Source organism: Strix aluco, chromosome 6, assembly GCF_031877795.1.
Source record: "Strix aluco isolate bStrAlu1 chromosome 6, bStrAlu1.hap1, whole genome shotgun sequence".
Lineage (NCBI taxonomy): Eukaryota > Metazoa > Chordata > Aves > Strigiformes > Strigidae > Strix > Strix aluco.
Window position 1 is genome coordinate 37706816 of NC_133936.1, and position 27811 is coordinate 37734626.

Here is a 27811-nt window from a genome sequence, read left to right on the forward strand (position 1 = left end):
AAATCACTTGGAGGTAAAATTGTGCATTATTGAATGATCAAGCCACTAAAAAGAAATATAGGTGTAACCAATAGAGGCAATTAAATGCTTCCTTTAACAGTATATCGACATCAACATTTTCTCCCAGAATTGCTCTGCGTTACGGAAAGCCTCCTAAACAAATATGCTTAGAATATAAGTGCTCAACTTTTTGCATAGTTAAGTAAAAGTGGTAAAATCTCATTTACACTTGAACTCCTATATACTTTCCAACAGTTTGAAATGGTTCCTGGCAGCAGTGTGTTAACAGAGAGGCGTGTTATGAGTTACGTGGAGTAAAAACGATTATTTTAATGTTGAATAGGATTTTTCTCATTTAAATGATCATTGGATTCAAGGTGACTTAATCATGTGCTGAATCCAGGGTAGTTGAGGAGTGAAATTTAATCATAGAAAGTATCTCCTGAGAAACTAAACATAATCTTATTGTGGTAATATGGAATCAGTCACTTACTGAAACATCTCTCATTTCAACCCTAATTCCCCTCAGAGTTCTCTTTTTTGCACAAAACTCCGCTTGCTATCTGGAATTGCTCTTCCACTGTTTCTGTGTCACTCTTGCTGACTGGAATATCAGTTATATCTGTATGTGGTTGTAGTACTTGCATACACATATTCACCCCATCTCTCACTTATGTTTTCCCATTTACTGATTAACTCTAGGAAGGAAATTTTCAGAGGCATCCCTGGAGATTACATGCCTGACTTCCACTGATTTCCAGAACTATCTTTCCCCTGCATAGAAATTACCTGGCTAACAACTGCACATTTAAAAAAACTTTGCCCATTACCACAAATGGCTTTGCTGAATCTCTGTTTTCACAGTCCTAGTAATCATATGTGTCACTACAATCTTTATGTGTATTTTTTTAGTAGACAGATCCGTTATATAACTGTGTGTGTGCATTTAGCTTTGAGAATTTGGTAAACATGAAAATCACTATCTCTTTCCTGCATACAAGTGCCTAATAAAAGATGTTTTCCAATTAATATTTTTACATACACTTGTCTTTTTCTCTACTTTTTTGGGTTAAATTACCTTCTAATTCAATCTAAGTACATGCCCAAGAAATGATTTCAATATTAGTTAAGAAGCCTCCTGGTAATACTCACTGTAAAAGAAAAAAAAATATAACAGCATGGGCAAGGTTCCTATAGTGCCATATTTCCTAAATATGAAATAAGGCTAATTAAAAATCTACCCCATTTCAAAGGAAGAAAAGTACCTTGTTATGATTCAGTTTTCCTAACCTCTGTGTAAACAATTATAAAATGCAAGTATTTGTCCATTTATGTGTAAAGCAATCACCATTTTTCTTTTCAAAATAAAGAAGTGTGGAAGTCAGTTTCAGCAACAGTCCTTGGACTCACTGAGAGTCACTATCTGACCAGACCAGCAGACAAAGTGCCAGGAGCATCAGAGATCTGGAGTTCACCTGCTGCCAAATTGAAAACAGTTTCCACAATATTCTTATTCCACAAATACTGGAGAGAGTTGGAAGTTTTTCAACACAGAAATTATTTATTTATTTATTTATTTCCAGGCTACAACTTGTGCTTTAAATATGTAACACTGGGGTACCTTCTAGCAACCTACACATTGTACTGTTTAATGTCACTAAGGCTTTGTAGATACAGGGGAGCAATATTTCAAAACAGGTGATCTGACCTTTAGATTCTTTCTGGGGATTCCAGTCATATTTGTCTCAGACAGAAATTGTATTTTGTTCTGGATTTTATTTGACAATGGAAGGTTAGGCAAATACAAACAGCCAGAGGAACAATCGCTTGTTCACGTAAAGATACAAGTGTTGAATGTCCCAGAAGTACTGTAGGCACCTTCCTAATATTTCCACTCATGCTAACTTGTAGCTTGTCTCTTATCTGTTTAAGTTTCCATGTTTGCAAAATGTGATTGTGGCTGCTTTGTACCTGTGTTTTCCTGTTGGTGAAAATAATAGATCAAAAAGTGGCACTAAAATTTCTAAATAGACCATAGGGCAGGTTGTCTCATTCTAATGCTGCATATTACTTGTAATGGTTTTAATCACAAAGACAGTGGAATGTCACTTCACTTAATAAAAAACACAACTGGAAAAAAAATTTGCTACACTTAGGTCCTTCCACAGTGCCAGAGAAGTGCCTTATGGAAATGTACGCTAGGCTGTTTTAATTAATTATGTGAGTAATCACTTTGCAGGAACAGAGACAGAAACCTTAGCATCCTTTGAGTACAAGTTCTGATCCTACCCAGCGAAGCTGGTGGAAACTACAACCTTCAAGCAGCAGCTTGTATTTCAGAGTCATCTGCAAATGCAGATGTAAACTAAAACTGATGAATCCCAGTAGTAAAAGAAGGAAGAAAGGACTTGCAGCAAGATGAAAGAGAAAGAATAGGACACAGATTAATAAACCAAGTACTTTAATTGGACTGAGCTATTTGCAGGGAATATTCCAGAGGAATGAAATGTTATTAGTTATTAACCAACACATTTACCAAGCAATTATAAGCCATTATTTGTCCGGATAGGAAGCATTTGAAAAATTATACCTACTTACATTTTCTGCTGAGACTGGACATGAGGAGAGGTCCTTGCTTTCTAAGAGACAATGCACCAAAACTTATCTCCTGATCTTGTGGACCTAGTGACAAAGATTACATATTTGTTGATGGTCAGAAACAAGTTAATGCTTCAGGACTTAGAGACTACTCATAAAACTTTAATACACTTGCTGTATTGAGATTGACCCTGGAAGAATCTCATCTCAAAAAGCTTCCTACCATGTCTTACTCATTCACTTAAAATATATACTTGAATTTTCACTTGAAAAAAAAACCACCTATTGCAGTTATGCTCCACGTATTTTACACAGTCTCTCTCCAAGACCAAATAATTCTTTGAGGGATTAAAAAAAAAAGTTATGTTGCTTTGCTAGAAACAGGACCAACCCATGGTGAGAGGAAGTAAGAACTAAGCAAAACCACCAAAAAGTAGGATTTATATAAGCCTATTTATGAAAGTTTTTCAAGAATGTACAAGGAACTTAAGAAAGGTCAAATACAGACCGAACATCGAGAAATGTTCCTGGCAGTGAAAATGCAGGCTAAACAGCCAGAATTATTCTTGACAGCAAAATTTTGCAGTTGGTGAATCAATCTTCCAAAGTAAGTGCTTGGTGACCTCTTCAGCTGGAGCCCTGAGAACTAAATGAAGCAAGATGTGACGTACAAAATTTTCAGAACCTTGGGGTTTACATTACCTGTGCAGGTGCAAATTGGCAGGACCTACTCTGGATGACATAAGAAAACCTGTTTCTTTCTTGCTTTGCTAGTTTATGGTCAGACACATCTGAAACTACTGGCATTACATGAAGTACTTGTCTAGATTACTTTTTTTCTTAACATTCATTTCTATTATGGAAAAAGTTTTATTTCAAATTACTGTACAATCCATATAAACACTGTATAAAAGGCATTTATAAAAGTAAAAAAATTAGAATTTCTAACAAAGCTGAGTAAAGCAGTATGCATTTCTCTATAATTAAAATTTTACAAAAGTCACTACCTTTATACAAATCTCATCAGAATAGGCATCTTGCTTGCACCTAGCTGTGAGACAGAAAGCATCTGCAGTAAAAGCAAAATTAAAAGCATCCTTTAAAAGAGAGCCTACTGTTCCTTTTCTTCTATTTCACCTCAGATATTGTTATTATAATGGCTTCTAGCAATACCTAACAGATGTAGAATTAAAAACTCAGATTTAAAATACAACATGTAAATCTTAAAGGTAGTATTTTTTAAAAAAAGCTTATAACTCCTGGCTACTGTTGCCAGAAGAGTTATTGATATAGGATAGAGTGGGTGAGTGGAGCAGAGAGCCCAGCTGCATGGAGAACAGCAAAGTGTGCTGCCCCTCAAGTATCTATCCCAGCTGTATGGCAAAATAGTCATCTAGCGAAAAAATGAAGCGGTGAAATTATGAGAACAGGGAGAAAGTCCCCTAAGGATGTTAATTTTCATGGACTCTGTAAGGCATTTGTTTGTACTTTATGTGGGAACATGTTTAAGACAGCACACACAAGTCAGCACTTACACTAGTGCAACTCCAAACTCACCCCCAGCAGCAAAATGAGTCTAGCATGCATTTACATCAGCATAAACCTAGAGTTGAATTTATCCTTCTAATTATGAGCTTGCTCATACTTTCTCCCTTTTTTCCCCCCTATCTCATTCATTTAAAGCAGCAATAAAACCAACAAAAAGTGCCTAATATGGCTACTGCCTCTTCATTATTGGCTTGGGGGATGTCAACCTGCAGTTATTATTGTAGGAGTAACCATGGGTGAAAACTTTCTGGATGCCTTTTTTTTGACTCAGTGCAGCATATAAATCAAAAATTGTTATGTACAGCTTGCATGTTGTTTACTCTCCAGCATTATTGTAGCTGCATTTTTACAAGCTTAAGCTCAAAACAGACATTCAGGGGATTTTGGACACCTTCAGGTCCCATCATTTTCATTAACAGGAACTAAATGTTTATATGGACCTGTGAATTGAAAACCGTTCTAGGTCTCATCTGTACCAATGATGTAGAGATAGCAAGGAACTTATCTTATCCTTCAACAAATACCACTGCAGCAATCGTAATACAGTTGGGGATGAACTATTTTCAAACTGCTGAGGTGTCTGAATTCTGACAGGACTGCCTCAAGGAAGAAAATGCAGAACAGTGATTTCTCCCAGGAGAATCTGGGACACTTCCTATTTAGAGATCTGCAGAGTATCTTTCAGGATAGAGCATAGACCATTCCAAACAGGGGTTAAAAACCAGTAGCTAGAGAAGCCTCCTTGGTTAGAAAAGCCACTGTTCTTCGGGGATGAAAACATAGCACTGAGTGTTGATTCCATGTTTGCACAGCCTCTTCACCCCTTCGCTGCATTAATCTAAAGCAATGCTGGGAAGACAATTGCTTACTGTTTTCTCTGCTAACCGCAATTTTGCTAAAGACTTTCTACGTCTGCTCTGTAGATGTCTCTTTGACAATAATGATTCTTTCCTACAGCATGTCATCTGTGTACAGAGCTCATAATCTTCCAGGAGGATTTTGCTTTCCACATTGTGAAATATACAGAAATTAAATGCCATCAGAATATTGTGGACTATTCTACAACTCCTCTGTTCCAGTTCCAGTGCAACACCAGTGCATTACGCACATGCAAATAGTAAGTGGTAAATTTAAGCTCTTTAGACTAGACTGATTCATTTTTACCAGAGTCTTCCTATTATTAAGCAGCTTACTTATGATGATGTTTTTCTCTTTACACTATTTAAATGTCTAAGTTCTGCCTGATATAGCTGCATAACATACTTAGGGTACATAAGAGAGATAGAAACCCCTACTGAAAAATGACCTTAAGTGATCAGAAATGAGGATTTGTGAATTAAACCCATACTTTAAATAGCTTTAATAAATTCAGCCACTTTTTTTTCTAAAAAAGCATAGTAACGCTTTTAGATCAAATTTGCCTAAGGACTGCACATCACTGAAACATTGAAATGAAACAGGCTGAAAAAAATGTGGCGTTTTCTGGTTCACCTGTTATGTATTTCAAATCTTTTATCCAACATATGTGGAGAATTAGCACTCACTTGCACACAGAAATCATTTCTGTTCAAATAACTGACAGAAAAACTGGAGGAGCAAAGAGTGGCTCCTATTCAGAACCTACAGGGAAAAAAAAAAAACAACCAAAAGCAGAGTTAATTTGCTATTTACTTGGAATTCCAACCAGTTGACATTTTTGCCTCAGTTCTTTAGCAACAGGAAATAGTTTCTTCCTGCTGATTTTCTAAAGTTTTTTGGGTTCCTGACTTCTTCTATCAGTGGGCAGCTGTCTGTCCAGCTACAGCTCTCTCAACACTATTAGGCTTAAGCAAGCTGCATAGTCTCTGAGTTGTTCTTGAATTTATTCCTACTATAAATGCAATGGAGTGTTCTGGTTCCTACCATCTCTTACCAGTTCTTCCTGGCTTCCTCTTTTCTATTTTGCTTTATCCTAATTATTTCCTCCTTTGTTGTATTACACATTTCTCTATTGCATCCCTGAGCTGTCATGCTAAAACCTCAGCACTCCTACATACAAGAAGTTCAAATCTAACTTTCCAGGCGATTACCGTCTAGCTCTGTGAGATACTGTTCTCCCAAACTGTGTTACAATGACTGTCAGCAATAGATCACTCTGAATATAAAGTACTATTTCTGCTTTCAGCGTTTTACATATGACTTCTTGAAAGGATCTATACACCAAAATAATTAGTGGCAAAGAGCTGAGGATCATGACAGCTCTATTAGGAGAGCAATCAGTACTTCAGTGATAGTCAATAACTACCTTAATAATTATTTTCAGTCAAATCACAATCACACAGTGTGCATGATTTACCTGGGGTATGAATTTATAGCAAAAATTACAAATATAGCACATGGGGTTAGCAAAGGATGGCTTTAAACAGCTTGCAAGCCCTTCAGTGGCACCTGCCATGTTACACACTGCAAAAGCATCCAGTAAACTGTTAAAACAGCCGTATAAATACACCTATGATAGATGCACATCTCGGTTGTCACATGAATTAGCAAATAGGTTGTTGCCAGTGCTGTACATACATGCTGGTTTAGCTCTAAAATGTTTCAGAAATCAAATGTGAAGAAAGCTTAAGATACCCTAGTAAAACACTTCATAGCAGAAAAAAAAAATCCAGAGCTAGCTGGATTAGTGAATTGCTAAACTGACTTTTTTTCGAAAGCAATGAAATCCACAAAACAGGTGAAATTTAAGAAAAAAACAAACTTTACTGCATTTTTAAAACTATGAACAGCCAAAATTACCAAATGTTTAAAGCTCCACTGAAAGCTTAAATCAGATTAGACTGCTAGAGGCTGTAAAGTGCCTTAGCTTTGAACCGAATATGAAGGCTAGGTGGGGGTGTCAGTAGAGTCAAAATAATCCAGCATGGGCAGGGCCCATCACACAGTGCTGTGCAGAAACAGGAGAATCAAAGAGCCTACTCTTTATAGACAGAGACCATCTCTAGTGACACTTACTCTTGCTTTCTGAAAAGCAGTCAGAAAATAGTAGATTCCAGCAAACTTCATGAGCTCAGCCTGCTTCAAATATTTCTAATTATTTAATTTCTAACCTTAATTTTTAAATAGTGCCATAATATGTACCCACAGAAGGATCAGCTCTCCTATCTCATTATGGTTTCTTTACCCAGAAAAGGCTCTTTGCTACAAAGGAGTAAGGGTGGGAGTAAGTAAAAGTATGCAACTAATATGTCAAGATAGATCAAGCCTAGAAAGAATTTTTTTCTCATAAATTGTCACTATATATTTGGTATTCCCTGCATGTTGCAAAACATGCTGATGTTAATGAGTTTTACAGGATAAGGTAGAATTGGAAGTGGCTGGCAATGGCATGTGGCTACTATCATACTGTCTGTAAAGGTAAACTTCCTTGACTGGAGCCCTCTAAACCATTATGTTTAACGTAAATCTCAATGGAAAAAAAGGTCAACATCTTCAAATTGGAATTGCTTGCCTTGCTCTGCAACTGGCAGGATTGCCAGAGAGAGAAACAGAATCAGATCAGGGCAAGAGAGAGAGAAATAATTCATGGTAATTCTACCTTCCCCACTGCTTCATTTCTCAAACTGGCTTTTCACAAAAAATATCGTTCACAAGCGCTGCCAAGGAAAATCTCACTACAAGCGTAAGGACAAAGCAAATCCAGGAAAGAGTGCAAAGGGTTCTTGCACAGCTCTCTACCTTTTATTTGTCTTTTATTTTTTCTCAGAAAAAATTATTCCACTTTTTACCCCCTTGTCATTTCCTTGGCAGCTTACATCAGCTCTCATTACTTTCATAGATTTTTCTTTTTCTTTTCTTTTCTTTTCTTTGTGTTATGTTTTGGGCACTGCTATTGGTTTTACACAGCACTACACATTTGCCAGTGGGGAAATCCAGAAAGAAATAATCCAAATAAACACCCAAAAGTTCAAATGTCCTGGGAGTTGTGGTCTAGAAACAGAGGTCCCTCCAAAAGAAGCTGTAAATTAAGCTCATGAAGCAGCTTGTGTCTTCACAAATGCAAAAAAGGAGGTAGGGGAAGAAAACAGCCATAATTATGATTTGTCCAAACACCTCTAATACAATAGACAAAGGTTGGGACATATTACTGTGATTTCGTTCTCAATGTTTTTTTCAACTGATTCTGAACAGCACACCTTTTATGAAACTGACATTGGAAAAAGTGATCAAAAAAAGTTTAAAAGCTTAAACAAATTTAGTGTGATTCAGCTGATTTAATACTTTTAAAGGTGCAAAAAAACCCAGGAAAAACTCAAGAGACAGAACTGTTGGACCTTGTGGCAAGTAGTTGGTGTGAAGGGGAGGTGGCAGTCACCTTAAAACACAACCTTCTGTCAACCCGCTGGCTTGGATTGTATTTACAGTGTTACCGTGAAAGGAACAAGCATTCATATTACAGGCAGCCAGCAATCTGGCTGTTTCATTGCTCAAACAGAGCTCACAAGGGTGCATCTGTTTAACAAGGGGTATAAAGCCATCGAGTTCCAGTAGAAGATGAGTTTTTACCCACTGAAATTACCTACTAGAAGGTGTAAGTCGAGTTTGACTTTCACATTTGAAAGGGACACAAGTTGACACGGCAAAAATCTATTTTTACAGACTTCCCAGCTGACACTGAGTGGTGGATGGAGGGAGATGGGACAAGTCCACACACTTTTCTGCCCTTCTCTCCTCCCATCCCACAAAGAGGGATCTGAGACCTTTTTCTGTTTTGTTCCTTTGCACAGGGAAAACTGAACTCCAAAGGGAAGCTGAAAGCACACTGCTCCCCCTGACCCAAGTCATCCCATCCCTGCTGTAAATAAAGGAAGATCATATTCATGCAGCTAAATGTCACAGCCTCAAAGTTTTCCCTTCAATATAAGGATGATTTAAGTAGTGAAGATTTTGTTTTAAGCAAATGTTAGCACTGAGGCTTCATGTTAATGAATAAGACTATCAGTAGTTTCACCACAATAAAGCAGGGACTATTTAACAAAATAGGCTCAGACAGGTTGCTTGTAAGACAAAAAGTTCAAATATTTACAAAGGAAGTAAAATGATGTAACAGCAGGCAGTGCCACAGCTACCTGAAGGTCAGTGGGCACTACTACAGGTTGTACCTGAGGCGGCTTTACCCAGGTCTCACAGCCATGCTTCCCCTTAAGCTTAACTGAACCACATAAGTCTGTTTTCCATTGCCCCTTCACTTGATTCAATCAGTTCCTGCTCTATGCAACACTTTATGAATAGTGTGTGAAGGAAAAAATTAAAAACTAATCAATCTGGAGAACATGATGCTTGTTTAACAACCCGACAACTCAGAAATGTGGGAGGCTGAAAAGACAGACAGACCCAGACTAGATAGGAACATTGCCCAGTTAACCTAACCTTTCCTTTCTTTGCTATAAATATCATATATACCATAAATACCTTATTATTTATTTCAAAGTCTTTTCATGCAAATTTTTGAAATTATGAATCAAACAGGCAAAAAAGCGCCAAATCTTAGACAAAGAGAGCCCCATGAAAATTAAAAATAAAGGTACAGCACAAAAACCTTATCTTGAATTTTTTGATCCTTAAGATCAGAGCCTCATGATTTCTTGACAAAATGCAGTAACATCCTTGGCACTAGTGCTACCAGGAAGACTTCTATACCAGCCAATATAAAGTCTTCAGCATCTTCGCTCTGGCAGCAGACATCCCCAATCATTGCCACACCCCACATTTCCATAATTTGGAGTAACAACCAAAGACTATATTTACCTCCACATTGTCTTCCTCCAGTGTTTGTTTACCTCCCCCCCCCCCCCCCCCCCCCCCTTACATCTTCCTGTGGTTGCTGCTGCAGCTACACGTTATTCGTGGCTAACAGGGAAAGCAAAACAGTTTCTTCACAGCATATACAAATGTAAACAAATACAGTGGCTGGAAGTATGGTCGGGTTTCTGTTCCGCACTGGCTCATGCTGTTATATCATGCACGGAGTTGATCACCATGGCAATGAGGTGCCAGAAACCATTTCCAAACTTTCGTGAATATTTAAGCATAGGCAGAAAAGTTCAAAACAAAATAGTTTTGTAACAATGTTTTGTTTCTTTTTCAACTCATGAACTGTTACAAACACCATCACGATTTTCTGAGTCGTTCATTAGTCATAATTATTTTCAGATTAATTTTTACAAACAGTTAATATTATTGTTAATGCACTTCAATTACAGCCACAACGTGGAGTTCAGAACAGTGGGACAAGGTCACATTGCACTAGACACTGAAAAAATATGGAACAGAAAGATGGTTATGGCCCCAGTAAATTGGCAAGTATCACAAGTTATTAATCAAAAGTGTTATTGGAGAACATCACACATTCAAAAGTGATTTAGTGTAATTGGAAGGTCACAATTCAGTTCCCCCTCTAAAGAAATGGGGACTTATTTGCTGCACAGAGCTGGTGTAACTATTCTGTAATTTTAGTCTAGACTCCCATTCAGGAAAAGGGAAAATAATTTTTCACAATTACTACCAAAAACCAATACAGTAGGTACATAAGCATAGTTAAAACCATTTTCTTTAACAGTCTCATAACTAGATTACACAATAGCAAATGAGCTTTGATGCCATGAAAACTCAGCAAAATCACAGCTTTGTAAAGGAGTAGAAAGTGTTTTGATTATGACCCTGTTAATGTCTCCTTTAAAAGGTGTAAGAATTTTTTTAATTTGTACACATTACAAGCATTAACAGATACAAACTTTCTAATAAAAACTTTTCCTTCTATTACTAAACCCCAAGATTCTGCCTCTTCCTCACCCCAAATTTAAGGCAAATAACATTACCATACTTTCAGTATTTGCTGTTAAAGTAAATGTAAAAAACCCAAAGTGTATGAACTTGCTCCAAAAGATGATATTGTAACCTTTACAAAAGAACTACAAAAGTAAAGAAAGAAAATTAAGTTTCAGCCATCATGTGCTTCTGCATTATTAAATGCATAATCAGTTTCCAAGTCTTCCTGAAAGAAAAATCCAAGTGGTAAATTCAATTTTACTCTGCCTTTTAGCCTGAATCCTTAGATTTACTGCATCCAAGTACAGAAGACATCTTCAAGCCAAAATTCTATCCCAAACAAGCCAGCACATTGCCTGAAAGCTGACGTACATCTTTTTATAAAGCTTGCGACGAGCTGCCATCAAAAGTTGTTCTGCAGCACTAAAGCCAACAGAAGACCAAATTTTCCACCCCACCACAGACTGCCCATCCTTCCTTACTCCCACTTTCATGGTTCTGTAACATTTCAAGCTGCATCTATAACAAGAGGATCCCTTTTCTTCCCTAAGCTCATCCAATAGGTAGAAGTGCCAAGTCAGATACGTCATTGCACCAAGAAATCTGAAGTCTAAATGGATTTTTAGACTTCACATTGATCCAGATGTGTATTTATAGCCTCTATACATGATGTGTGGGTGCATATATAAATATTACCGAGACTTTAAACAAACGTCCAGTTTCTTATTGGGCAAGTTTGCAAGTAGCCACATACACACCAGCAGTGTTTTACCCAAGGTGACTTAAGGATATAAATATGACAAGGACTGGAAGGAGATGTAATATTTTAAACTACTATTTTTGGAAAGAAACAGATCATCTTTTGGACACTAGATCTTTCTTTCATCTGAGCAAGAAACAGAAACCTTTAAAACTAAAACAGATGGAGAACAATTGCTCAGAGTTTAAAGTTGATTATGCTAATCAAGAAAAGTCTAAAAAGAGATTGCTCCTTCCTACAGATATTGCTGCATTGGCACGGAAGCCACCAGTGTGTGATGTCCCAGGTTGCTCCCAGCTACAAAGTCCCAATGTCCCAGGTCCCACGAGGACATTTTGAGGGCAGGAGCATTCCAAGCTACATACTTTTCAACACACAGCACTGTAAAACAGCACAGACACAGCTCTATAACATGTTTCTCTAATTAATCTTAATTTCAGGTCTAAATTTGTTTTTGCCATAATCTGCATTAACGTGCAGGGGTTCAGGTCCAGAAAATGTCAGTTGTAAAGGCAGTATTTGTGTCATGGGAAAAAAAGCAGATAAATTCTTTAAATAATAACATTTGATTGGTTTTAGATCAAGCTTTATTCCAGTAAAAGTTTACCTCTATCAGAAGTTTTCTAACTGCTTCTCTGCTGTCTACATTAACTCTTGACAAGATAATTGTTGGCAAGACACGAGCAAGCAGAAAACAAGGCATCAGACAGACAACGTATTCCTTACCAAATTAAATCAGTGTCTCTTTTCAGCTTGGTTTGTCTAGAGGAAAACAACAACTAGAAATTAAGGACAATACAGCTCATTTTGGCCAGAATGCTTGGATACATTCTTAATTATTTTGGAGAGGGAGGGGGGGACATGCACCTACTCCATCCCCCTCCCCCCCATATCAATGTATCAACTGTTTGTGAGCATTTTTATACTTCTGTTTTGTTTATTTTAGTCCAGATATTAGTAATAATAATAAATGTTTATAAAATTCAGATTCATTCTGAACTGACTACAAAATTACTTGAACAAATGCAAAGTCATTAAGAGACACAATCTGTTTCTTTCCCCAGGACATGAAAATTTATTTTCCCATCTCTTAGTTAATATAATCTATTCTTTTGCTCTTCTGAAAATTGAAGTTTCAGCTCTAGGTTATTTATTAACAGCAGAGACAAATTTTTAAAGGGTAATTTTCCCTACAGAAAATCAAACTCTGAACAATTTGAAGCACTTACTGCTATAAAACCTTTATTTTTTTGAAAATAATCTTTGCTCAAAACTCAGGGGTTTTTTGCATATTTCATAGACCATAATTAAGTAATTGCAAATTTAATCTCTTACTTTTTTGAAACATGGAGGTTGATTTTTCATTAATTTCAAATTCTGCATTTGAATGCTTAAATTAACATATAAAAGTATTTTTCTGGAGGGAAACATATCACTAAGCTGTGTATGAAGCTCAGATATAGCAGCTTAATACTTTCCAATGTTTGACAGAGGTACGTATCAAAGGATCTCATTCCATCTAAAGAAAACAGTCAGTTCACACAGACTGTAATCAATATTTGGACATTCTCACAACTTATATTTTTACAAATTAAATATGCAGTTAGAGATGGATGACAGTGTCGCTACTCTCGCATGCCAACTGCTTCAGATACTCTTAAGTTAAAAGCATTCAGCGTTCAAGACAGACTTTGGATCTCAGATGAGAATGTAATTCCAGAGGGAGACAGAGTTGGTCAGGTGTTTTTGGTTTTTCTCCCCCCTTTTTTCTTTCTTTTTCTTTTCACCCCTCTTCTTGTATATTTATAGAAACTCTAAGTAATATCCTTCATATGACTTTAGAGACTGTTAGTAGTTTGCGGGGGTTATATGGCATTTAGAGGAAACAAGTCTCTTTCTGTCCAATAAATACAATCTTTATTTTTGCAGGAGAGTTTTGATCAGGACTTGGCAATAATCATGTAAACAATGTGCATCTTAGCCCTCATTGTTTGACATGTAAAGCTGAGTAAATGATTCAAAATTGCTGTCATCTTATGCTCAACTAATATATTTGCAAATGCTCTAAAATTTAATGCGAATATCTAGCTTAACCCAAACAGTTTTCTTTAGTCAAGTTACTTACTTCAGCTAGGACTTAAGTACTCAGCAATTTGAGTATATGACTGATCAGGGGAGCAACATGGAATTGTTTGGGCAGCTTGACTGGATGATCTTCTGTTGTCCTGAACAGGACTGGTGATTTTGGGAACAGCAAACAAAGACAACTGCAAGGAGGGTGAAGGCAGCAAGATTCTTGTGTCTCTTTTACAAAATATATTCTGACCTTCAATTTTCCACATCTGTTTTCACTTTCAGAATAAAGTTGAATTGAAGTTTACAGGAACAACTGTATAAGAAAAAATATGGATACTGTTTTGATCCTTTCGCTCTTAAGAGTTATGGATTTTCTTGGTCTACATCTATTGCCCCAGATCCTTTTAAATACAGAATATGTGAAGCTGAATTTTTGAGCAGACATACTATCAAAAAAAAGCTACCTGAAAACCCATTCCCTGAGCGTAATTCAGAGAAAGCACTTCTTGCAAAGGACTCCAGTTGTGAAATCTTATAACAGGTCTTACAAGTTTGGTTTGATTATGGCAGATTTCAAAGTCATACTTGGAAGAGCAAGCAATTAAATTAGGTCAGCATCGCTGTGGGAGAAGACACAACAGCAATGTCCAGTCTGCAGTGGTTCAGCATCTTGAGCAAAATCCTGTATCACCATCAGCTCAGACACAGACATGGAATTAAGAGAGTAGTTCACAGCAGGTACAGATCAGGGTGTTCAGAAAGCGATTCTGTACCTGCGGCTGGCTACCATTCATGCTAGCCCTGAATTGCTAACATTCGTAAATAAGAGCCTTTGCCAGTTAGAAACGTGGTAAAGCATTCTTAATGTGACACTTTGTCCAGCATCCCAGCAGCTAACCAGTTATAACACCTCACAGGTCAGAAGACTGCATCCAGCCCCTCCTCTCCTGTTTCTCACTCCAAGTGAAACTCTCAAAATCCTCTGCTGAATGTGCACATCATTTCCCTTTCAGCTAGACCCATCATTGAAAAAAAAAAAAAAAAATCACATCCTGAACATATACTATGGTTTTGGTCACGCTTAAATCTAATTTCTACATCTGAATATATTTTGTATGGGCATTAAGGCAGGAAAAATCACCCTCTTTTCTCTAGAGCTTCCAAAGCCATTCTTATAAATTCCTTAAGGGTCAAAAATGAAATAGGAGAGTAGTTAAATCACCATATGATCATTTTGTTTATGTTCCCTCTTTTGCACATCTTAGACTTTTCAGACATTTATCTTTCAAGTCTAGATTGGCTGTTGTTTCTTTATACTTTCATTACAAGCTCTTTATCAGAGATTTGTCAAAGGAAAAAATCATCAATAATTTGTCCTTCTTTTTACATATATACCAATATTAGGTTTCACAGATTTTCTGCAGGAACCTTAAGACAACTTCTTCTGGGAGGCCAAACCGTAAAGTATTCTGTCCTTAATTTTTGCTGTGTTTAGGCCTTAGAGTTCAGGATAACTTTTACACTGGGCACTGTAGAAGCACAGAACAGATCAGTTTCTGCCAGAGGTTTACATGGTTGAAATAAGTAAAAGGATGTGAACACACTTGTGACTTAACAATTCATGACCTGTAACCTTTTTGTAAATGGCTCTCATTTTTCTACTAAATATTTCTCTACTTTTTTCTCCATTTGTTACTATATTCTTACTTTTTTTTTTGCCACTCTGCAGTTTTGAGAATACGTTGAATTGCAGTATACTGGGAATACTTACATTTCACTTGACTCTCTGAGGAAACTCATAGGAAAACCTGCATATTACTAGAAACATCAGGCTCTTTTGGTAAAAGAAAGTGGTATAGCAGACATTTTGAAATGTTTGTTTTATGCAGGATGGGCAAAGATCATTTTGGGGGTAGATATGGAAAGGGCTTGGATCAGACACCTGACAAAAGACGCAACCAGTAATTTTATGTCATCTTTAATTTTCATCTGATTAGAAAAATTATATCCTTTTTCCCCCACCCCTAACAGGATGAAAGAAAGCATATAAAGTCCTTAAATTAAGGTCATCTATTTAAATATGACAGCTTGAAAAGCATTTGGGGATCTCATTTCTTGGTATGACTGAGCCTGTTTTTCCTGTAAATAAGAATATTACATTTAGGTAAAAATAGTATCATAAAACTATAATTGTCTATCTTTGCTGGTTTGAAGCTATGTCTAACGTATCTACAATGTGGAAACCGAAAGCACTTCCAAGGTACTAGACCCTGACTTAGGTTCAAACAAGAACTAGGCACACATTTTTTTCCCCTTGCTTCCTTTTCCTCTCCCTAGGCCCCCCATTTCTACCAAAAGGGACCTCATCACTGAGGCTGCAGACGCCAGATGCAGGATAGCTGAAGACAAGGGCTCTGGGACACCCCTGGGAGGATGTTTCTTTCAGAACGGTTTGCATTGGTTTACCTGCTGGCCTCAATATCTCAACAGTCTTAAAAACTAAGCTTAAAACAGCAATTTGAAATTTTTAGCTAAGAGTTCATCTGCAAAGTAGTAAACGTTGTTGAACCTGTATAAGGACTATTACTTTCAATGCTTATATTTGTTGTTAACAGACTAATACCTTCAAAGCTGCTCTCCAAGCGTGAATTTTCTATAAATTTTGAGTTCCGTGGCACTGCAAATAATTTTACAATTTTTACTCTATTAAACTTTATACTGTAACTCCATTTACATGACAGTAAGATTCACGCCACCTATTTTTGTCAGTTCATAGGACAGGAGATAATACCTATAGATTATGCATGTCTACCTATGAACAAACATCAGAGAGGGCATAAAGAAGAGATCTCCCTAGAACAAATAGTCAGAGTATCTGAAAGAGGGAATAAATAGAAATATTCCCAGCAAGAAAAAGGAGGTCTGGAGAAGAGTGACAAGGAACCTTGAGGGCTTTCTGAGAAAGAACCCCAGCAAGAGCATCGGTGCGTGCACTAACCCAGCCTGCCCCTGCAAAAGGTTACCAAACTCTGGTAAACATTGCCCACGAAGGATGCATCTTTCACAGCAGAGATGCTCTCAGGCATCTGTAAGTGCTCATTCAGGCAACTTCTGCACCACTTTAGCAGATTTCTCCTTCCTTCTTCACTTTTTGGATGTAATTGTTTAAGATGAAGGTCATAAAAGGGGTTGCAGGGAAGGACTGCAGATCACGAGGAACACTTCATGAATTCAGGCATGATTTGGACTTATCTATACTAATGACTTTTAGCCTGCGAGACATTTTCAAGCTGCGGATATATAAAGATTCTTATTTTACAATAGTAAGATTCCCAGAAACCAAATCATTTATTAATCCTGCAAGAGTCACCCCTAGAACATCATATAAGAGAGTCAGAAGGAAAAAGAGACACAAAAGGATTCTGGTATTTGGCTAACTTAATTTGGTTTTCATTTGCATTAGAATAGAATTTAGTCTGTTGACAGAATAGATCAGATACTTAACAACTAATATGTAAAATACAAAATTAATTTGGCAATTTTACAGCTGGGCTTAAAGTGCCCCAAATAGTTTCTTTATTATTCCTCTGTTGTTTAAAACAGAAGTATGGATTGTATTTAGACAACTTTAAACTACACTGAAATCTAACAGCTGACTGTACATTGCCTGGGGCATGCTGCTTGTATCTTACTGCAGGCAGAGTATTTGTTGAGTTGGGCAAGTACATAGCAGCTGAATAGCCGTATATTTCCAGCCACAATGTACACCTACCCTTCTACACCAGAAACTGTGATGTATGCATAAGGTACGCCCAATGAAAGAGAGCTCTAAATGTGACCTTTCAGATATAGATGCACATTTTTTTATTCACAAGTAGAATTTCTACCTTTCTAGTTTGTCGGTAAAGATCTTGCCCCTCTTTTATGCACACAGAACAGGAGAATTTACTCACTTTTCCCTCTATACCACAAAACTGGGGCATGTAACACTTTTTCTTTCCGGCACAGTACTTTCAACTGAATCACAAATGCTAGCAGCTGACTGGAGCAAAGACTCAAGTGCAACCAGAGACTCATACAGAAGAACATATGGGTTGGAGTGTTGTTACCTAGATAATTTACTGCTTATTGTGCTTTCAAAATGGAACAAAACCCCTCTTTTTGAACAAAACAACATGAAGAATAAGATTGGTTAATAGGATTCTCTAGTACATAGCTTCAGCACTCAGAGAAGCCTAGGTCTTTGAGCACACACCATCCAAGAAGGAAATCAAGGAATTGAGAAGGAAGTGTGGGGACCTGCACTAATGTCATGAATAGTGACATTTGTATTGTTGTCTAAAATCCCTGTCACTGCACACAGCAGCGGTACCAACCTATCCTCAGGGAGAAATGCAAAGAGATTCTGTTAAAGTACCTGAATTGTCTCCAGAGAACACAAATCTTAGCCTGATTTTTTTGATCCGTAGCAGAAATGCTTTACCTTAAATAAACGTAAGATTCCATGAGATAAAGCTTTCAAGGTATTAACTATTTTTATGTCCCAGTAGGCTACCTGGTACCAGAGGAAAATAGACATTAATTGCCTTCTAGAAGACAAATGAGAATAACATTTGCATGTAGATTTTTTCAGTAAGTTAATGTATATGTTCTATAAAGTCTCTACCTTATTGGCTAAATTATGTGGAATAAATTAGGAAAGGATCCATTCATAGAATAACAAGGTTTCATAAGTGTTTGATTTAGGATGTATACTTCAAGCTGTACGCTTCCTAAGGCAGATATCATGAGAAAAGCAAAATACATTATTACACATTGCAGTGCTTACTCATCATGCTTACATTCAAAGAACAAAGTTTCCCTAGATGTAAATTCGTGTAGGACGTGTGTGCACTACCTTAGTATCAAACCAAACAAGGATTTGCCAAGCCAGATGGGGACAACAATGTATTAAACCAATATTTCATTTTTTATACTTCTTGTCAACGCAAGTGAAACACTGTTCACCTACCTACTGAGGCCAGGCCAGTGTTTAGAAATCTTAAAGTCTGAAAAAGAGCATCAGTGGAAGCACAAGCTGCTCTTGCAGTCATGACACTCACCTGAGACTCAGGCATAGCTTCGTATTATCCTTGCGCCCAGGACGGAACATCCTGAGACGGTTTATATCCACTTGCATTTATGAGTGCATACAAACTACTGTCTGGTGACAAGTGTGAATAAAACTGCTTTTCTCATTTTTGCCTTCAGACATTCCTAGAGACATTTTATTTTTGCATCACCTGTCATTACTGAATATTCCTGAATTAGTCTTCTCTAGAGCTTGTATTTGCTAATTAAGGATACAACACAGCACCAAGCTCTGCTGAAAATTTTGAAAGAGGTTTTGGTATTTCTTTCAATAGCAACTGATTTCCTTAATCCAGTTCTTTAGTATAGATTGCAGATTCTTCTGTTGAAGGTTTAACATAAAAAACCAATGCTACCTTTAAAGCAATATAGTTAAAGCTGCGCAACCAAAAATCTGTGCATACATCCCGTAGACTTCCAGCTTAATTTTTCATAGTCCATTGTAGTGCAGTAATCAACTGCAATGACGGCTCATTGTATGTCCTGAAAAACTGGCTCCTGTGATGAGAAGTGATGGCAGGACAGGATACAAAGTGCCAACTTGTATCTCATTACTCAGATGGTAATGAACACTCACTGTTATTAATACATTGAAGCTCTCAGTAAATTTTAAGCAAAGAGAAATACCTATCACCAGCTTCAGGATCTGAATGGAAACAAACTGTTAAAGTAAGTAAAAATAAACTAAGGTGCTCCAGTTCCAAGAGCAATTTATCCCCTATTTTCAGCTAATGTTCAGTAATGTACGTGATGGCTAAGGAAAGAACTTAACAAATGTTCATCTATGCAAAGTTGTGTATTTTTCCTTATGATTTTGCAGTCTGGTTGTTTCAGGGGAAGGAAAATGAGTAACAGCACAGACAGGGTGCCTTCAGCACAAGACAGGGGGAGCTGCCTAACAGCAGCAAGGCCTCTGGGACTAACACACCTATTAACGTCTATTTTATTCCGCATGCATTCGGTCCACTGCATTAACAAGCATCAGTACTGGCAAGGAAAGCTTAGCATACAGCCCCTGAGGGGTCAAGAAACACAGATGAGAACAAGCAATATCAAAAAGTAACATGAAAAGCAAATTGTCCTAGATGTGAAAAAAAAACGTTAAGAGAATTATCTTTCTAACTGTGAGGTTGTGAAGAGAAGGAAAAAGGAAAATTAAACAGTATAAGAAAAAAAATTTCTTCCTGGATGTACCGTCAGAAGAAAAGAAATCTTTAATTAACACCCTTTCCTAAACTTGTAAAAGAAAAATTAAAAACCTTTCTGATTTCAAAAATCTTAGTAAGTGCTTGGAACAGTATGCACATTTAATACAATATTACACCTCATCAGAACAAGGGGGAAAAGGAATACCAATGCTGAATACACTTCATGAAGTTTTCTTAACAGGTTAGCTGGGGAAAAGAAGAGGAGAAGAGGAAAGGAAACTTAGAACGAAACTTGTGCTTTTTGTTAGGAAAAAGAATTAACTAAAACTTATTATGTAAAGCAACTGATAAATAACACATACACTGACTCGTCCATTACATTGCTCATTACAGAAGAATACCACCATTAATATGTTTTGGTCACAGCAACATTTTTGGATTGCCTTGCCCTGCCTACTTCTTAATCTATAAAAAAATAAGGCAGTAGGTTCCGAGGGCACTAGTGACATAGTGGTTTGTATCAGGGGGCGTACAATTGCACAGAATCACAGCAAACAAAGCCCTGTCTAAAAAGAAACCATAACAATACTACGATATTCAGTATCAACACAGAAGAGACCATGAGAAGTGAACCTTCCATGGGCTGTTCTTTCCTTCCCCCATTAGGCAGCAATGCAATACTTCCAGCAGGAGTAGATTTACTTACATATATAATTAAATCTTGGCAGACTTACTTTCAAAACTTGAAATGCTCGGCATTTTCTGGTGGCAATCTTTATTGGCATCTGAAAGCCTTTAATGAATACTAAACAACTAACAATCTGTAACAAGAGTTTGAGACTCAAATATCTGTCTGAATTTCTCTGTAAAACCACAAGGAGTTTGATAAAACTTGTTTGCATTGCTAATGATTACTGTGTCATGTCCAGACACTTCAGCTGGTTTTCCCGAATCTCCATTATAGAAAGATACAGCAGTAAAGACACAATGAGAAACAGTTCCCAAGTTCTTGTGAAGGCATAGTTTATGGAGAATTTCAGCAATATTTTTATTGGCCCTTACTTCTTGGTTTTCATCTGGGGAGAATCAAAAAGTAACCACAGATAATGGAGAACTACCATATTTATCAGGAAAGCACAAATATGATATTGAATTAAAAAATAATAAAAATTAAAATTAAAATAAAATAAAAAGAACAGTGATTTTGCATGAGGAGGTTCTGACTGTCCTTCCACATCTGTGCACATGTGGTACCTAAGTTCTCTTAAATTCTACCTAATCATGTTACAAATTTAGGATTTTAGCTAATGTACTTTGATTATTTTTATAACCCTTTGAAGAGCAGAAGACAGAAATTAGTAATGTATTTTAATCACTTCCTACTTATGCACATGATATCTGTCTTAGGCATGACAAGTACACAGCAAAATAGACTACTATGATTTCACAAGAGTTGGTTGAAAAACAAATTCATTATTTCTTCAGAGATCTTTCATCACTAAGTTTTCATAAAACTAGAGTTGAACAGAAGTCAAAGAATAAAACATTACTATTTTTCACATAAATTCAAAGTTTTCCTTCAGTACTCTGATTTTGAAAAACATCTTCTAAATAAGATCTTTTTTTCAGGATGAAAAATCTATGTACTTTCCATCATATTTTTATGTACCTCCACACATCTAAAAATAATGCCTGGATAAGTCTTTTCAAAAAAAGAAAAGAGAAAAAGAAAAAACATTTCCATTGAAGACCAACAGAAAGCAATTGCTCAACATTTCCTGTCAACCAGCTTCAGAGGTTTTTGGGACCTGGAAAATATGACAAGTCAGACAGTTTTTTCCCTTCTAACATAAGGCTTTTGCAAGTGGCTTTCATTTTCAGAGCTGTTGTAACACATCTCAGCTATTTGGGAATCCAATCTGTTTAACCAAAGCAAATGCTATGATTTTTATATATATACACACACGTATACATGCACACACCCACCCCTTCTGACTTGCATGTTCAGCATACCTTTTTTTTTAAATATTCTTATTCCAGCAACAACTCAGTTGAAGTCAAAAAAGAGAGTATGGACTCGTACAGCCTGCAGTACACTTAGAAGTCCTGTTCTCCTGGGACCCTGGCGAAGCATACTATAAACTCACATCCAGATTTTCTCCCAAGAAGAAACACAGGATTTTTTTTTTTTAATCATGGAGCTAGATGTAGCAAGATGTGTCCCTGTAGCCTGCACCATAAGCCACATCTTACCCAAGAGAAGCCATCTTTTTTCTCCAAGTTCTCCCCCCCCTGACATTTTTTATTTTCCTTTTTCTCTTTTCAGTAACTAGATGAACTCTTCAGACTAGACCCTGGCCTGCTAAGTGTTTCCTCATGTGTAAGAGGCCTACACATGGTAAATTAACTCCTAATTTCAGGATTAGGACACACAACTATTTCAAAAACAAACTAAATCAACTCATAACCTTCCACTGCAGTTAACAATTACATGGTGCCTTTTAATTTTGTTTTAGAAAACCAATAAAAGGAGGAGATCCGTGATTTGAACTCACTAGAAATAGTTGAGCTTTGGCTGAAGATAAAGAAGCAGCAATAGGAAATGCTTGGTAAATGCAGCAGACGACGTTTTCAAGGGCCCGTAGCACAACAGAGCAGGCAAGATGAATACAACTCCATCAACATCAAAGAAACAATTACCTGCAAACATGAAAAAAATCATTCCACTAGAAGTATTAAAATACGCACTGCATTGAGAAATCCTGAGCACACAAAAATTATTGTCGCTCTAGTGGCTTCAACTTATACCACTGTCAGCAAGAGCTCAGAAACAGTGGTGCCTCCCTTTATCTCCTTCTCGTTGTACAGCACCTAGCCATGATACAGAGCTTACATCATACTTTGAAACAGCTTATTTGTAGGGAACAGGTCATTAGCTAGGGTAAATGAGCATGTGGCTCTAAAGTTTCTCTGTAGTCTACTGATAAATTAAGAGAAGTCATTAAATTATAAGAAAAATTAGTATTGAAAAATAGTGTTTCTGGAAATCACAATACACAATGCGTTCTGCAGGACTGATGCTAAAGGGGCACATCCTTAACTGTGCAAATAATTCAAACTCTTGGCATCAATAATCAAGACTTGAGTTTTATATGATTATCAGAGACTCCAGTGTCTTCAGTAAGTATCTCTGTTTCTATATCTACTCATTTATGCTTTTAAATGAATGCAGTGCTACTATATTCCAGAAAAACCATAAGCACACAATTCCTTGCTTGTTAAAACATCTTTACTAACAAGTTGCCTGTTTCACTTGTTTCGGCAAGATGGAAATAAACATATTTTCATTTGCGTTCCATTAAATTATTCCGCAACCCATATGCAGTGTCTTGATGCAGTTTGAAAGGTGAACAGATGGGATTTTATTTTTAGCTCACGTTAACACAACCCATCAAACACTCATTTGCCTGATATACTATCATAATATAGCTTACTACTCAGCCTTTAAAGTATATCTTTGCCTGTCTTGTAACATCCAAATGACAAAAGAGAAGTGTGTGATAAATATTTAATTACAATCATGATGATGGCTTTGTCACTGAAAACTAGCAATTGTAAGTGAATGGAAGAACTTGGGTTTTAAAGAGGAACATTCAGCAACTCTGTGCTATTGAAATCAAAGCACATTTTTTAATTATAATATTTCAAATACAGGCTTTGTCAAGATCAGAAGAGTGCTTGCAGGGACCAAATATATGCTGTTATACTGACATATAAGGCATTGCAACACCTGTTAGGTATCAATGGAAGTAGGCTGAAACTTTCTTTCAATAGTTAAACTATATATGCCTTCAACTGCATTTTGGATACAACGTAATAGTACGTATAATAAAATACCGCCTACAAAAGCATAAGATAGAATGATAAAGTAGATGAAAGTGCTAAAACTGACTTCTGCTTCCTCACTCAAATAATTTATTAAATAAAATTTAGTGTAGCCTCCACACCAGACTTTTAAACTTTGTTTTTACTGGGTACGTACACAACCACACGGAAGAAAGACTGAGTTTTCCAGGTTTGCATGGTACAACTTTTAATTTTACCTGTTCTCAGTACACACCATTCTACAGTCAAACTACTCATCCTTTCATTGGTATCTATCAGACAAAGGATAGCAGAATCAAACGCCAGCCCACCACCACAGAGAGCATTTCATTCACACAAATATATCTTGCCAAGTGAGAAACGCAGTTGTTAGAGTTATAAAGAAACAGAGAGCAAGAACCCTCTAGGATATCTTGTAGGTATCTGAAGGAAAAGGTGCAAATGGTTCACCAGAGCACCTCCTATCCTAATAACTGTTTCACACGTTTTAGGTAAATCTCAGCAAATACAGAGGAAAAAAGAATCACAACTCTGCAACAGAGCTGCAGCAAAGTATTCTATGTCCTGGAGAAACCACCACCAGCTTTCTAATACGGTGTCTTAGACAGCGCTGAAGTATGCAGCGAAAGCATGCACGCACTGCAAATTTTATTGGAATCATGAAAGAACACAATAAAACCATGACAACTAGAAACAATCAAATTTCTGTTTGAATCTGGGCCAACTCTCTTGGCCCTACTACAGCAGGTCTGTGTCCTTAGTATCTGTTTCAAGAGTACAGCCTCTCCGCACCAGCACCTTCAAGGGCAACACAGCCCATTACTATGTGTTAGCTGTTGTTAGAGTCACCATAGCAGCTTCTCTCCAAATAAGAGATAGGTTTCTGCAGATAAATGTCTAATAATTTTCACATGACAAAGGAGATGAGAAGTTTTCACACAACGCAAACACTGCCCTTCATTTTTACACAGGATTTCTGCTGTGAGGAACAAAATACCTTTGAGAAAAATGATCACAAGAACCAACAGACAGGATTCATATTAAAATAGAGCAATACCTTTAGTGATCATCAGTGCTGGTAATTTGGAAATGTTGGGAAAACTTGGAAAAATAGCAGGATGAAATGTGAAAGGAAAAAGTAAGGTCACACTGTCTCATAGAGCTTGATTTTCACATTTGGTGGGAAAGACTAAATGTGCTTAGATACCACTTACTGCTAAATCAATTGATGGTAAGCAGATGTTACCCTCTCCCTCAAATCTTTGTTCATGCTCCGTGCTTCTATCTGTATTACAAATGTGAGACACAATAGTGATAATAAAGTACCCAGAAATAGTACAAAATCCCATGTGAAGAAGATAAATCAAATGAGACAAGTCAGCTATATATAAAGGCCCTAAATTATTCAAGCTGCCTAAACACCCAGAAGTGCACTCACAGCTTTATACTAATGATTGCAAATTCCAAACAGCATCGTTATATTCTTTTCTATTTTCTTTTTTTTCCCCAAACATTTCAGCACATAGGAATTAAGTCTTTAAATCCTTATTTCGTCAGCAGACACTCTGTACTAATTAATATGGAAAACAATGACCATAGGAGAGGAGCAGATGGTGTGAAGGCAGAGAATGAAGATAAACTGAGAGATCTGTGTGAAGATACCAAGTGCATACTCTAGAATTTCTTAAACACTGATAATCTACAATATAGGTCTTTAATAGATAGATTTAGTTTGAAACAACATTTTAAGCAGAAAGGTCAGATGAGTGTCCACATTTAGTCAGCAATAAACCATTTTTCTAAGCTCTTTTTTTAATCAAATCACATGAGAGATAAGATTATTTCCCACAGGATGCTGATCATTGTGGTGTTTGAAATATTCTCATCATACACTAATAATTAGGAACATTTCTTCATCCTTTGTTGGTAACTTTTTTAATGCAAGAATTACATCTGAAATAGAGAGAGGAAGAAGAAACGAGACTAGCATTTTTACAATATTAAAATGAATTAATTTTTTTTCTGAATCATGTTTCTTATACGTGGCTTCAGAAGACAAAAGGAAGAAAATGTTTTGATAACTTTAGATATGAAATGAGTATTACTATTCCATGTGAAAATTGACTCCTCAACAGGAGGTAGGTATGGGATCCTTAGAAAATCCCAATTCCAAATTATTTCAATTTTTACATTCTTCTTGGTAGGGTCACTGCAGTCTGTAGCCCTAGAATAATACTGTAAAACATTTGTATTCCTTTTAAATTAGAAACTAAAAAACCATGGGAAAATAGCTGCAATGACCTAGTGTTCATACTTATTAATCAGGGAACTGACTAGGCAAGCTGATGGGAAGCATCAGATTTTAGCTGTGCTGGGTTTCTCTGCCTGGGGCTCATTAGCCAAGAGAAGAAAGGAAGGGACAGGTGTCTGGAAATGCCCATCAGCTGCTGCTGAAGTAGCAGCAACATTATGTTGAGGACATAAAGGCAGAAAGGATACAGGAGCATTTCAGAAGACAGTTTGGCTGAAGTGATTCTTCCAAGGGCAGGAATACTGTGAACGACAGACCCTGCTTTTTCAGGTGGGAGCAGTGAGCTCCCAAAGAAGTACGTATGTGATTTGATGGAATTATGCATAATAATAGAAAACAGGTAGATGTATAACCTCAGACCCCCAAGACCAGAACCAGCCATTTCTTATTGTTTCACTGATTCACTCCCTTCTCAGTGTGCCATAGAGTTGTGTCAAACTAAATCACAAAAATTATTCAGGTTAAAAATCCCCCACCCCCCACCTCCCAGAACTATGGGGTTTCATTCTGAACCTCAGCTATGGTACTAGCACTAAAAAGAGAAGTTGATCTAACAAAGTTTTACATCTCTGAAAGCATCAAAGCAGTATGTTTTAAACATCCTAAATAAAACAATTCATAACCGTAAAATAAAGCAGGGAAAAACTGAATGAGTAAAAAACCCACACAATGTTACGAAGAGAAACACAACATTTTGCAGAGCCTCATGTTTTGTTTTTGCAGATATTGAGTAAAACTCACAACAATATTTGAGCAACATTTCTTGGCACAAATTTCAAAATATGGAGAAAATCAGTAGCAGACGTCTATTGCAGGTGTTGCATATTTCACACTGAGGTTTAAACCTCTGACTGATACGCAAATATATTCAGACCTTTTTATTTTTTATATGTAGACCTTTTCCTTTAGACTACTCTACTAGTAGATATATTAAAACTATGATCTTTCTTAGTGCTCACCTGCTACCACACCATAATGAGTTTTATATCACCATTTTCAAATTAGTTTACTTCTTATTTATGATATTTCCATCAGGTTTAAACATAATTTTAAAATACTGTTTCAATTGATTGCCAGTTTTTTATGGTTTTACAGACATATTTCCTTATTTAAACAATAAAACCCAGGAAATTATGTAACAGAAAGGTATTTCTGGGCATAAAGGCTGAAGTGCAATAAAGAACATACACATAACCTACACCCAAAAGAGTAGTCTCAAAAGCACTCTACCCAAAGTCTCATTAAACTTCAATTTATTTCTATTATGTTTCTACGTCCCAATATATAACTCTTTAACCTTTCACCTTTCCAAGACGTAAAATTAACAATGCTGACATTTACAGGATATTGGTTTAAAAATGTCAGTAAGGGAAAATGAAAAACTAGAAACAGAACAGTATTTATCAGTTGCAAAGATCTGGCTATGATAAATGCTAACATCACTGTTGACAAAATTATACACCTGAAAGTATTTTTCTCTTCAAAGTAGAAGCTTCTATATTTCTGGCAGGTGACATTTATATAAAATGTACAACAAGAATTACTATG